The 10235-nt window shown below is 53.6% G+C and overlaps 1 protein-coding gene across 1 annotated transcript in view; it reads right to left on the bottom strand.

Annotated features, from left to right (window-relative positions):
* The window catches only part of LOC143956097 (uncharacterized), a 215775-nt gene that overhangs the window by 93082 nt on the left and 112458 nt on the right, over positions 1 to 10235 (bottom strand). The gene's annotated exons all lie outside the window — the stretch shown is intronic.

The following is a 10235-nucleotide window of genomic DNA, read 5'->3' as shown; positions in this document are numbered from 1 at the left end:
CCGTAATTCCTCCTCGGGAACCATCAAGACTCCTCCAGTCCTGGCAGCCCCCAGTACAAAGGGCACAAATGTACGCTTTAAGAGAAAGAACGGCGCTTCTCCTCCGAGGGCTCAGCGCCCAAAAGGCAAATGGCGGTCATGTGGAGATGACCCTATGCCAGGAAAGCTACTTTGCAGCAACTGCTTCAGGAAGCTTGTCAGAGATCAGGAGTACGAGAGTTCAGCAAGTGTCAACCTTGATCAAGAAAGTAGTCCGCGACTCCCTGACAGAATTTTTCGGTCGTCTGGGGTTCCGGTTTTCCGGTCGTGTCGGGGCAACCAGGAACAGAAGCGGACTAACCGTGTGGGCCCTGCACCAGATCTAAACCAAGCCATTCATCCCTCTCCAACTTGAGGGGTACCAGGCACTTCCGGTGGCGACTCCAGCCCCGTGGATCAGGCGGGCCGATTCCCCAGAACCCAGTATTACAGCCAACTTTCCAGGCACAGGGAGACGATATCGCCGCCTCATCCTCGGCAGAGGATCCTGAAGGTCCAGGCTTTGATTTTCCGCTGATACCACCATTCGCTAAGGCGGTAAAAGCAGCACCGGAATGGGAAGATCCGGAACCTCCTCCACAGAAGGAGAAAACCTATTATCAACACGCGTTAGGTGCCTTTATCCTTTCAGGGCATACCCAAATGCGATGCGATTCTGCTGTGATTGTCCAGCAACAACAGATCCCCCCCCCCCCAGGAGCCAGCAACAATAGACCCCCCCCCACCAGCAATGATAGATCTAGGAGGTAGCAACAGTAGACAACCCCCACAACAAATTACCCACCAGCAACAACATGTTTCTCAGCTGCCAGTATCAATAGACCCTTCCCCTCAACAATGGATTCCTCCCCAGAAACAAAAAATCCTCTACCAGCAACAATAGACCTCCTCAGCAACAATAGAACTCCCCAGCAACAATAGACCCCCCACCGGCAGTGATAGTTCGAGGAGGTATCAACAGTAGACAACCCCCACAACAAAGTACCCACCAGCAACAACATGTTTCTCAGCTGCCAGCATCAATAGACCCTTCCACCAACAGTGGATTCCTCCCAGAAACAAAAAACCTCTACCAGCAACAATAGACCCCCCCAGCAGCCAGCAACAATAGACGCCCCCCCCCCCCCCCCACCGGAATTGATAGGTCCAGGGGGCAGCAATAGTAGACAACCCCCACAACAAAATACCCACCAGCAACAACAGATTTCTCAGCTGCTAGCATCAATAGACCCTTCCCTCAACAGTCAATAGACCCTACTCTCAACAGTGGATTCCTCCCAGAAACAAAAAATTCTCTACCAGCAACAATAGACCTCCCCAGCAACAATAGACCTCCCCAGCAGCCAGCAACAATAGACCTCCCCCCCCCCACCCTTGCCATCACATACATTCAATGCTGGAGGTGCCTGAACTGCGGAAAAAAACCAAAAGCCGTGCTAAAGAGGCCTTTAATGTGAAAGGGAAAAGAACAAAGCCCCTTGGGAATGGGATTTTTATAGTGACTGGAAAGAGTGGAGCGTAAAAATTATTGTAGGGCCGGCTCCTGACGAGCACATGTTGTGTTTTTTTTAAATTTAAGGCTACAGCTGAACTGCAGTTTGGTTTGGGTATAATTGTTCCAAATTTTGACCTCGGCATCAGTCTGACTGGACTATAGGATGTTCATCTTGGCCACCGGGAGCGCTGTCTCTTCTGGCAGGCATGAAACCACAGTCTGGTTGGGTGCTTTAAGGTTACTTCCTCCCGGAGCCCGCCCAGTAGGAGTGTCACTCTTGCTGTGCTTTCTGGGATAGGGTACTTAAGATGCTGACGTCACGTGGTTCGGTGGGTTCCGGTCCAGAAAGTATGTTCTGACTCCATGGTCCTGGTCCTCCTGACCAGCCCCCGGGAAGGCTATGGCCTGGGGTGCGGATCCACCCGACTTTATCTCTCGGGGCTGGCTAGCCCGAGGCAAGGAAACTAAAAAAAGGATTCCGAGGTGGTCCGGTGCCGTCTCCGGGTTGTGGAGAGGCCCAGCGACTTCGTTGCTATCCAGGGGGGACTCTTCAGAAGAAGGCCAGGTACGGGTTGGTTTCTTAGCAAGAGCCTGGTGAGGCTGAGGGACCTAAATTGAATCCAATCTTGTGGGTATCGCCAAACCGGCTGAAAGATCCAGGTATTACACGAGTGTTCTACAAGTCCTAGTTTCCTACATGTTCTACAACAACGTCTGTGGCAGAGACTTATTCCTACGTGTTCTACAACAACGTCTGTGGCAGAGACTTATTCCTACGTGTTCTACAACAACGTCTGCGGCAGAGACTTATTCCTGATTGAAGCACCTTGTTGGCTCCTAGGCCTTGTGAGAGAGGGACTGTCCAACCTGAGTGATCATCCAGCTGTGATTGGCTATTCTCTGGATTTAGTCAAAGTAAGAGAGTTCTTTATTATTGACTTTGACACTAAGACAGGGGCGGACTGACCATTCGGGCACTGGGGCACTGCCCGAGGGCCCCACGCCACCAAGGGGCCCCATCAGGGTTGCCAGCCTCAATAAAACCAGGGACGGTATGTAAAAATCTGTTTTTTTTTTAAAGATCCCAAGATTATAGCTGCCCCATCTCTCCAGTACCTTTTCAGTGTGTGTGTGTATTCTGTGTGTGTATACTGTATGTGTGTTTGTGTATACTGTGTGGCTATAATCTATTGCCTGGGGGCCCCATAATCTCCTATTGCCTGGGGGCCCCATAATCTCCCATTGCCCGGGGGCCCCAAAATCTTCTCCTATTGCCCGGGGGCCCCAAAATCTTCTCTTATTCCCCCTGGGGCCCATAATCTTCTCCTATTGCCCGGGAGCCCCATAATCTCCTATTGCCTGGGGTCCCCATAATTTCCTATTGCCCGGGGGCCCCAAAATCTTCTCCCATTGCCCGGGGGCCCCATAATCTCCTATTGCCCGGGAGCCCCATAATCTTCTCCTATTGCCCGGAAGCCCCATAATCTCCTATTGCCCGGGAGCCCCATAATCTTCTCCTATTGCCCGGAAGCCCCATAATCTCCTATTGCCCGGGAGCCCCATAATCTTCTCCTATTGCCCGGAAGCCCCATAATCTCCTATTGCCCGGGAGCCCCATAATCTTCTCCTATTGCCCGGGAGCCCCATAATCTCCTATTCCCTGTGGGCTCCATAATCTCCTATTGCCCGAGGGCCCCAAAAACTTCTATTGCCTGGGGCTCCATAATCTCCTATTCCCCGGGGGCCCCATAATCTTCTCCTATTGCCCGGGGGGCCCCATAATCTCCTATTTCCCGGGGGGCCCCATAATCTCCAATTCCCTGGGGGGCCCCATGAGTTGTCAGTCCGCCCCTGCACTAAGGGTACCTGAACTTGTCCTCCTAACACTCTGATCCTATACTAAGAGACTGTTCGTTAACTACGGTACGTTTTTTTTGCAAATAAAAATCCCTTTATGCGGATCTGTCGTCAGTCTCTAAAGTTTCTGGGCCGTCGACCACGGGAAACCCCCTAGACGCAAATCGAGGTGAAGGTGGTAACGGTAAGCCCAATCAAACCAGCAGCTCCTTCGGGGGTCAGTGCTACATTTTATATAACGTTTATTTTGTACAATATAAACATTCATGAATTAAAAATATCACGTGGAATATACAAATCCAATTGGAATATAGATTAAATACATGTATATAAAAAAAAACGACTCTTTGTAAGACCCAACGAAGGTTTCTGGCTTGATGCCCTTCTTCAGGGCATCAACATTGGTAAAGTTGATCCGGGTAAAATCCAATTGCCTCTTGGGGGATCAGGAAGAATTTTTTTTCCCCCTGCTGTAGCAAATTGGAGCATGCTCTGCTGGGGGGGGGGTTTTTTCGCCTTCCTCTGGGGGTTTTTTCCGCCTTCCTCTGGGGGTTTTTTCGCCCTTCCTCTGGGGTTTTTTTCGCCTTCCTCTGGGGTTTTTTTCACCTTCCTCTGAGGTTTTTTTCGCCTTCCTCTGAGGTTTTTTTCGCCTTCCTCTGGGGGTTTTTTTCCGCCTTCCTCTGGGGGTTTTTTCGCCTTCCTCTGGGGGTTTTTTTTCGCCTTCCTCTGGGGTTTTTTTCCGCCTTCCTCTGGGGGTTTTTTCGCCTTCCTCTGGGGTTTTTTTCCGCCTTCCTCTGGGGGTTTTTTCGCCTTCCTCTGGATCAATTGTGGGCATAAAATTGGGTATTTGGATTGTACGATTATTTTTTTTTATTTTATTTATTTGTTTTTAAGGTTGAACTGGATGGACTTGTGTCTTTTTTTTCAACCTGACTAACTTTGTAACTAGGACGCCAAAGCATTGCGCAGCAGCGCTGCACAGCGGAATGACGTTGTCAGGGATCCACCAGCACAGATTGTGCTTTTTTTTTTTTCTCTTCCCACCCTGAGAAGAAGGACTTGATGGGCATCCGGAGGCTGCCCCATTGGGAGGGGGCAATGTCAGGGATCCACCGGCACAGATTGTGTGAATATGCGTGTGCGCGCGCACGCCGTTGCGCGTTCGGGCGCACACGCGTTCGCGCAAGCGCCGTTTGGCGCCAATGGCCCTTTAAGAGATTTGCAGCTACACTTGTGCGGCGCTGTTCGTCTGACTCCTGCTTTTTTTTGATCCTGTGATTACTGACCCGGCTTCCCGTCTGACTACTCTGATCTCTCCTGCCCCGATAGGGTTGCCACCTTTTCTTCAAGCCAAACCCGAACACTTTAGCAGGATGGGAAACCTTTGGGTGCCCCAAGGAGAGTAGTAATGTGGTGTGCATAGCGTGCAGCAGCGAATGGTGGGTGTGGCCAAATTGCTCTGACATCATCACCCTGCCACCCAGTGATGTGGAACTTGCCCCAAGACAGCCACCTGCAGCTCCTAGATGCCAACAGATTTGAGTGACTATCTTGGTTACTTGAGGAGCCACTGCCCAGTTTGAATAATGTGTCCGGGTTTCAGTCTGCCTGAAACCTGGACACATGATTCAAAACCCTGACTGTCCGGGTGAATCCTGGACAGGTGGCAACCCTATGCCCCGATCCCAGCTTGCCTGACCCCTGTTCAAGACTTTCTGCCTGAAGTGTGCTGTACCCTTATCCAGGTACTGTAGCCGCTGCTCCGGCATCCACCGGTTCTCTGGTGGCTGATCGGCTGTCAGCTCAGCCATCTCCTGCATTTCCAGCTTCCTGGAGGAACTTCACCCGGCTCGCCATCAGCTGCTGCAACCTGCTCAGACACTCCTACCCAGTGGCGTAACTAGAACCTTCAGGGCCCCGATGCAAGTAACCATGAAGGGCCCCCCTGAACCCCAGCCAGGGCCCTTCCCTACGAGTCTGGCAGTGGAACTCCAGGGTGTGGTCACAGGTATGACCTTTGTGAGCCCTGTAGTTCCACCATTGGTATCAGTAGTTTTTTTATTATTTATTTTTTTTAATTTTTAGGTGCCCCATTGGGGGACTGTCCCTAGGCAGTATGGGGTCCCCGTCCCCAGAAGAAATGAGGTCCTTTTCTCCAGGGCAGATGAAGTTACTGCCTCCAGGTGAGAAGGGGTCCCTGTCCCCACGTGAGAAGGGGCCCCTGTCCCCAGGGGGAGATGGAGGCGGTAAGTAATGGTGTGTGGGGGATGGGGTCCTCTCACTCACTATGACCAAGCTGCAGGCCGCGCACTCATCCATGTTGGCCTGGGCTCCATCCAGTGTGCTGGACGGGTGATCAGCATATTTCCCAGAAAGACCTTTCATCATCTGTGTATGATGGGGAGGAGGGGGGCTGGCAGACAAGCCTGCAGTGTCCTCCGGGGGGCTCTCATAGGGCTGCACTGCATCTGTGTGTTTAACCACTTGCTTACTGGGCACTTAAACCCCCCTCAGTCCCAGACCAATTTTCAGCTTTCAGCGCTGATGCACTTTGAGTGACAATTACGCGGTCATACAACACTGTACCCAAATGAAATTTTTATCATTTTTTTCCCACAAATAGAGCTTTCTTTTGGTGGTATTTAGTTACAGCTCGGAGTTTTATTTTTTGCTAAACAAACAAAAAAAGATGCAAAAAAAATAAATAAATAAATCATGTTTTAATAGTTTGTTATAAAATTTTGCAAACGGGTCATTTTTCTCCTTCATTGAAGTGCGCTGATTAGGCGGCACTGATAGGCTGCATTGGTGGGCACTGATGGGCTGCATTGGTGGGCACTGATGGGCTGCATTGGTGGGCACTGATGGGCTGCACCGGTGGGCACTGATAGGCATAGTTAAGGCGGCACTAATAGGCACAGATAAGGCGGCACCGATGGGCACAGATAAGGCGGCACTGATGGGCAAAGATGGGCACAGATAAGATGGCACGGATGGGTGGCACGGATGGGTGGCACGGATGGGCACTGATAGGTACCACAGATAGATGGGACTGATGGGCACTGATAGGTGGCACTGATAGGTGGCTCTGATAGGTGGCACTGCTGGGCACTGATGGGCGGCACTGCTGGGCACTGATGGGCGGCACTGCTGGGCACTGATGGGCGGCACTGGGGTGCAGCACCTTTGAGGCAGATTGGGTGGCACTGTGGGTGGCACTGTGGGGTGGCACTGTGGGGTGGCACTGTGGGGGGCACTGACGGGGGGGCACTGACGGGGGGGCACTTACTTTTGCTTTTATTTTACTTCAGGATGGCACTGCGGGAGGCAGGTGGGCACAGGCAGGTGGCAGGTGGTCCCTTGTATTGATGGCCGTGATCGGGACTGATGTCCCGATCACGGCCGCCGGTGATCAGCTTTTTTTTTTTCTCTTCTCGCGCTGTCAGCGCGAGGAGGAATAATAGCCGATTACCGGCTCCGTTCTATCACATGATCAGCTGTCATTGGCTGACAGCTGATCACGTGATAAGGGGTCGGGATCGACCCCTTACACGGATCGGTGATCAGGCGAGTCTCACGGACTCGCCGATCACAGAGCGCGCCGCGCGCGCCCCTCAGGGGGCGCGCAGGCCGCTCGTAACCGGGACGACGTCAATAGACGTAGTCCCGGAAATGTAGGTCCGCGCTAATGCCGTCATTTGGCAATAGCGCGGATCTGAAGTGGTTAAAGTTTGCTTACCCGGGAGAAGAATGCAGTGCAGTGCAGTGTGTGGCCCGGGGGGGGGGGGGGGGGGACTCTGGCTGGGGAGAACAGACATCGGACTGAGCGACAATGCATGGAGTAGGAGAGGGGTACTCTGAGGAGCCGGCCGAGGACACAGGTTATGCGGGGAATGCACAACTAAAGAGCAGCCAGTGCGATAGTTGAGCACGGAGCTCTGCTAGTCACCCTCCACCTCCAGCCACCCGTGTGCATGGTGCACTGGTACCACTAGCTGCCTATGCTGCTGCCGGCCATATGTAGAGGGGGCTGCATGGGCCCCCTGCAGCACAGGGCCCAGTTGCGGTCGCGACTGCTGCACCCCCTATAGTTACGCCCCTGCTCCTACCCCACTAGTGCGCTCACGGGATCCACTGTCTCCATTCCAGTGGCCCCTGAACCAGAGAGTCGTAAGAGAGGTCTTCTCCTACCAAGTCGGGGGCTCATCATCGGGTACCTAACAGACGTAATCGCGACTGGAAGAAATGAACGTCGCGAACGAATGATGCGCGTCAGTGTGTATGGACATGGTATTGCCAAGACAACAGGCCGACACGCTCCGGGCATGCGTAATGATGCTCCAGAGCGAGAGGACGTGACTACGACGGGGAAAAAGTAAGCGTCGTAAGTGGATCGCGCGCATCAAGGTGTAGTGGAATAATGTTGCCAAGACAACAGACCGGCAAATTTAAAAAACAGGAACATCGTGAAACTATCACGATGGAGCAAAGCGCTGCCAACATACGAAAAAACAAAAATAGATCTCACATGCACAACAGTGTGAAAGGTAACCCATAATTGCCTATAGCCAAAAGACTGCCAAATAGTGTCCCCATTAGGAGAAGGCAGGGGCTCCGAGAAACGCACGACGCCACCACAATGGGAGTGACGCCTTGCGTTAAGCGTGCGCCGGCGCAACTCCACAGCAAAAAGCTGTGAAAAAAAAAAACAGGATGTCACCGCCAAATGGATGGCTGGGGCATCCCTTGATGTGAAAGGGGGGACTGGGGACACCGATGTTCTTTAAAGTGGGGGGGGGACTAAGGACTTCAATGTGAAAGAGGGGAGGGAGAAAGTGAGGATCCCAATGTGAAGGGGGGGGGGGGGGGTGGAGGACTTAGGAGGGAAAAACAGACAGAAACGTTGTTAGATTGTGAAGACTTTTATTGGTCAAATTGGTCAAGTTATCATTATGTACACAATTTCACCATAATGTCCACCTTGGAAGGTTCTTCTGAAGATCAAGGGAGATCAGACTACACTCCTAGAGGGACCCAAACGGCAGTGACACCCCCTCCTTCTATCTCCTAGAGGAACCCAACCGGCAGTGACACCCCCTCCTTCTCTCTCCTAGAGGGACCCAACCAGCAGTGACACCCCCTCCTTCTATCTCCTAGAGGAACCCAACCGGCAGTGACACCCCCTCCTTCTCTCTCCTAGAGGAACCCAACCAGCAGTGACACCCCCTCCTTCTCTCTCCTAGAGGGACCCAAACGGCAGTGACACCCCCTCCTTCTATCTCCTAGAGGAACCCAACCGGCAGTGACACCCCCTCCTTCTCTCTCCTAGAGGGACCCAACCAGCAGTGACACCCCCTCCTTCTATCTCCTAGAGGAACCCAACCGGCAGTGACACCCCCTCCTTCTCTCTCCTAGAGGAACCCAACCAGCAGTGACACCCCCTCCTTCTCTCTCCTAGAGGGACCCAACCAGCAGTGACACCCTCTCCTTCTCTCTCCTAGAGGAACCCAACCAGCAGTGACACCCCCTCCTTCTCTCTCCTAGAGGGACCCAACCAGCAGTGACACCCCCTCCTTCTCTCTCCTAGAGGGACCCAAACGGCAGTGACACCCCCTCCTTCTCTCTCCTAGAGGGACCCAACCAGCAGTGACACCCCCTCCTTCTCTCTCCTAGAGGGACCCAACCAGCAGTGACACCCCCTCCTTCTCTCTCCTAGAGGGACCCAACCAGCAGTGACACCCCCTCCTTCTCTCTCCTAGAGGGACCCAACCGGCAGTGACACCCCCTCCTTCTCTCTCCTAGAGGAACCCAACCAGCAGTGACACCCCCTCCTTCTCTCTCCTAGAGGGACCCAACCAGCAGTGACACCCTCTCCTTCTCTCTCCTAGAGGGACCCAACCAGCAGTGACACCCCCCTCCTTCTCTCTCCTAGAGGGACCCAACCAGCAGTGACACCCCCTCCTTCTCTCTCCTAGAGGGACCCAACCGGCAGTGACACCCCCTCCTTCTCTCTCCTAGAGGAACCCAACCAGCAGTGACACCCCCTCCTTCTCTCTCCTAGAGGGACCCAACCAGCAGTGACACCCCTCTCCTTCTCTCTCCTAGAGGGACCCAACCGGCAGTGACACCCCCCTCCTTCTCTCTCCTAGAGGGACCCAACCAGCAGTGACACCCCCCTCCTTCTCTCTCCTAGAGGAACCCAACCAGCAGTGACACCTCCTCCTTCTCTCTCCTAGAGGGACCCAACCAGCAGTGACACCCCCTCCTTCTCTCTCCTAGAGGAACCCAACCAGCAGTGACACCCCCTCCTTCTCTCTCCTAGAGGAACCCAACCAGCAGTGACACCCCCTCCTTCTCTCTCCTAGAGGGACCCAACCGGCAGTGACACTCCCTCCTTCTCTCTCCTAGAGGGACCCAACCAGCAGTGACACCCCCTCCTTCTCTCTCCTAAAGGAACCCAACCATCAGTGACACCCCCTCCTTCTCTCTCCTAGAGGGACCCAACCAGCAGTGACACCCCCTCCTTCTCTCTCCTAGAGGGACCCAAACGGCAGTGACACCCCCTCCTTCTCTCTCCTAGAGGGACCCAACCAGCAGTGACACCCCCTCCTTCTCTCTCCTAGAGGGACCCAACCAGCAGTGACACCCCCTCCTTCTCTCTCCTAGAGGGACCCAACCAGCAGTGACACCCCCTCCTTCTCTCTCCTAGAGGGACCCAACCGGCAGTGACACCCCCTCCTTCTCTCTCCTAGAGGAACCCAACCAGCAGTGACACCCCCTCCTTCTCTCTCCTAGAGGGACCCAACCAGCAGTGACACCCTCTCCTTCTCTCTCCTAGAGGGAC

The sequence above is a fragment of the Lithobates pipiens genome, unplaced genomic scaffold (assembly GCF_037356315.1).
Source record: "Lithobates pipiens isolate NorthernLeopardFrog02 unplaced genomic scaffold, aLitPip1_a1.2 Scaffold_35, whole genome shotgun sequence".
In the NCBI taxonomy this organism is placed as follows: Eukaryota; Metazoa; Chordata; class Amphibia; order Anura; family Ranidae; genus Lithobates; species Lithobates pipiens.
Note: the sequence above shows the minus strand (reverse complement) of the source record. Positions and strands in the feature narration are given on the sequence as shown.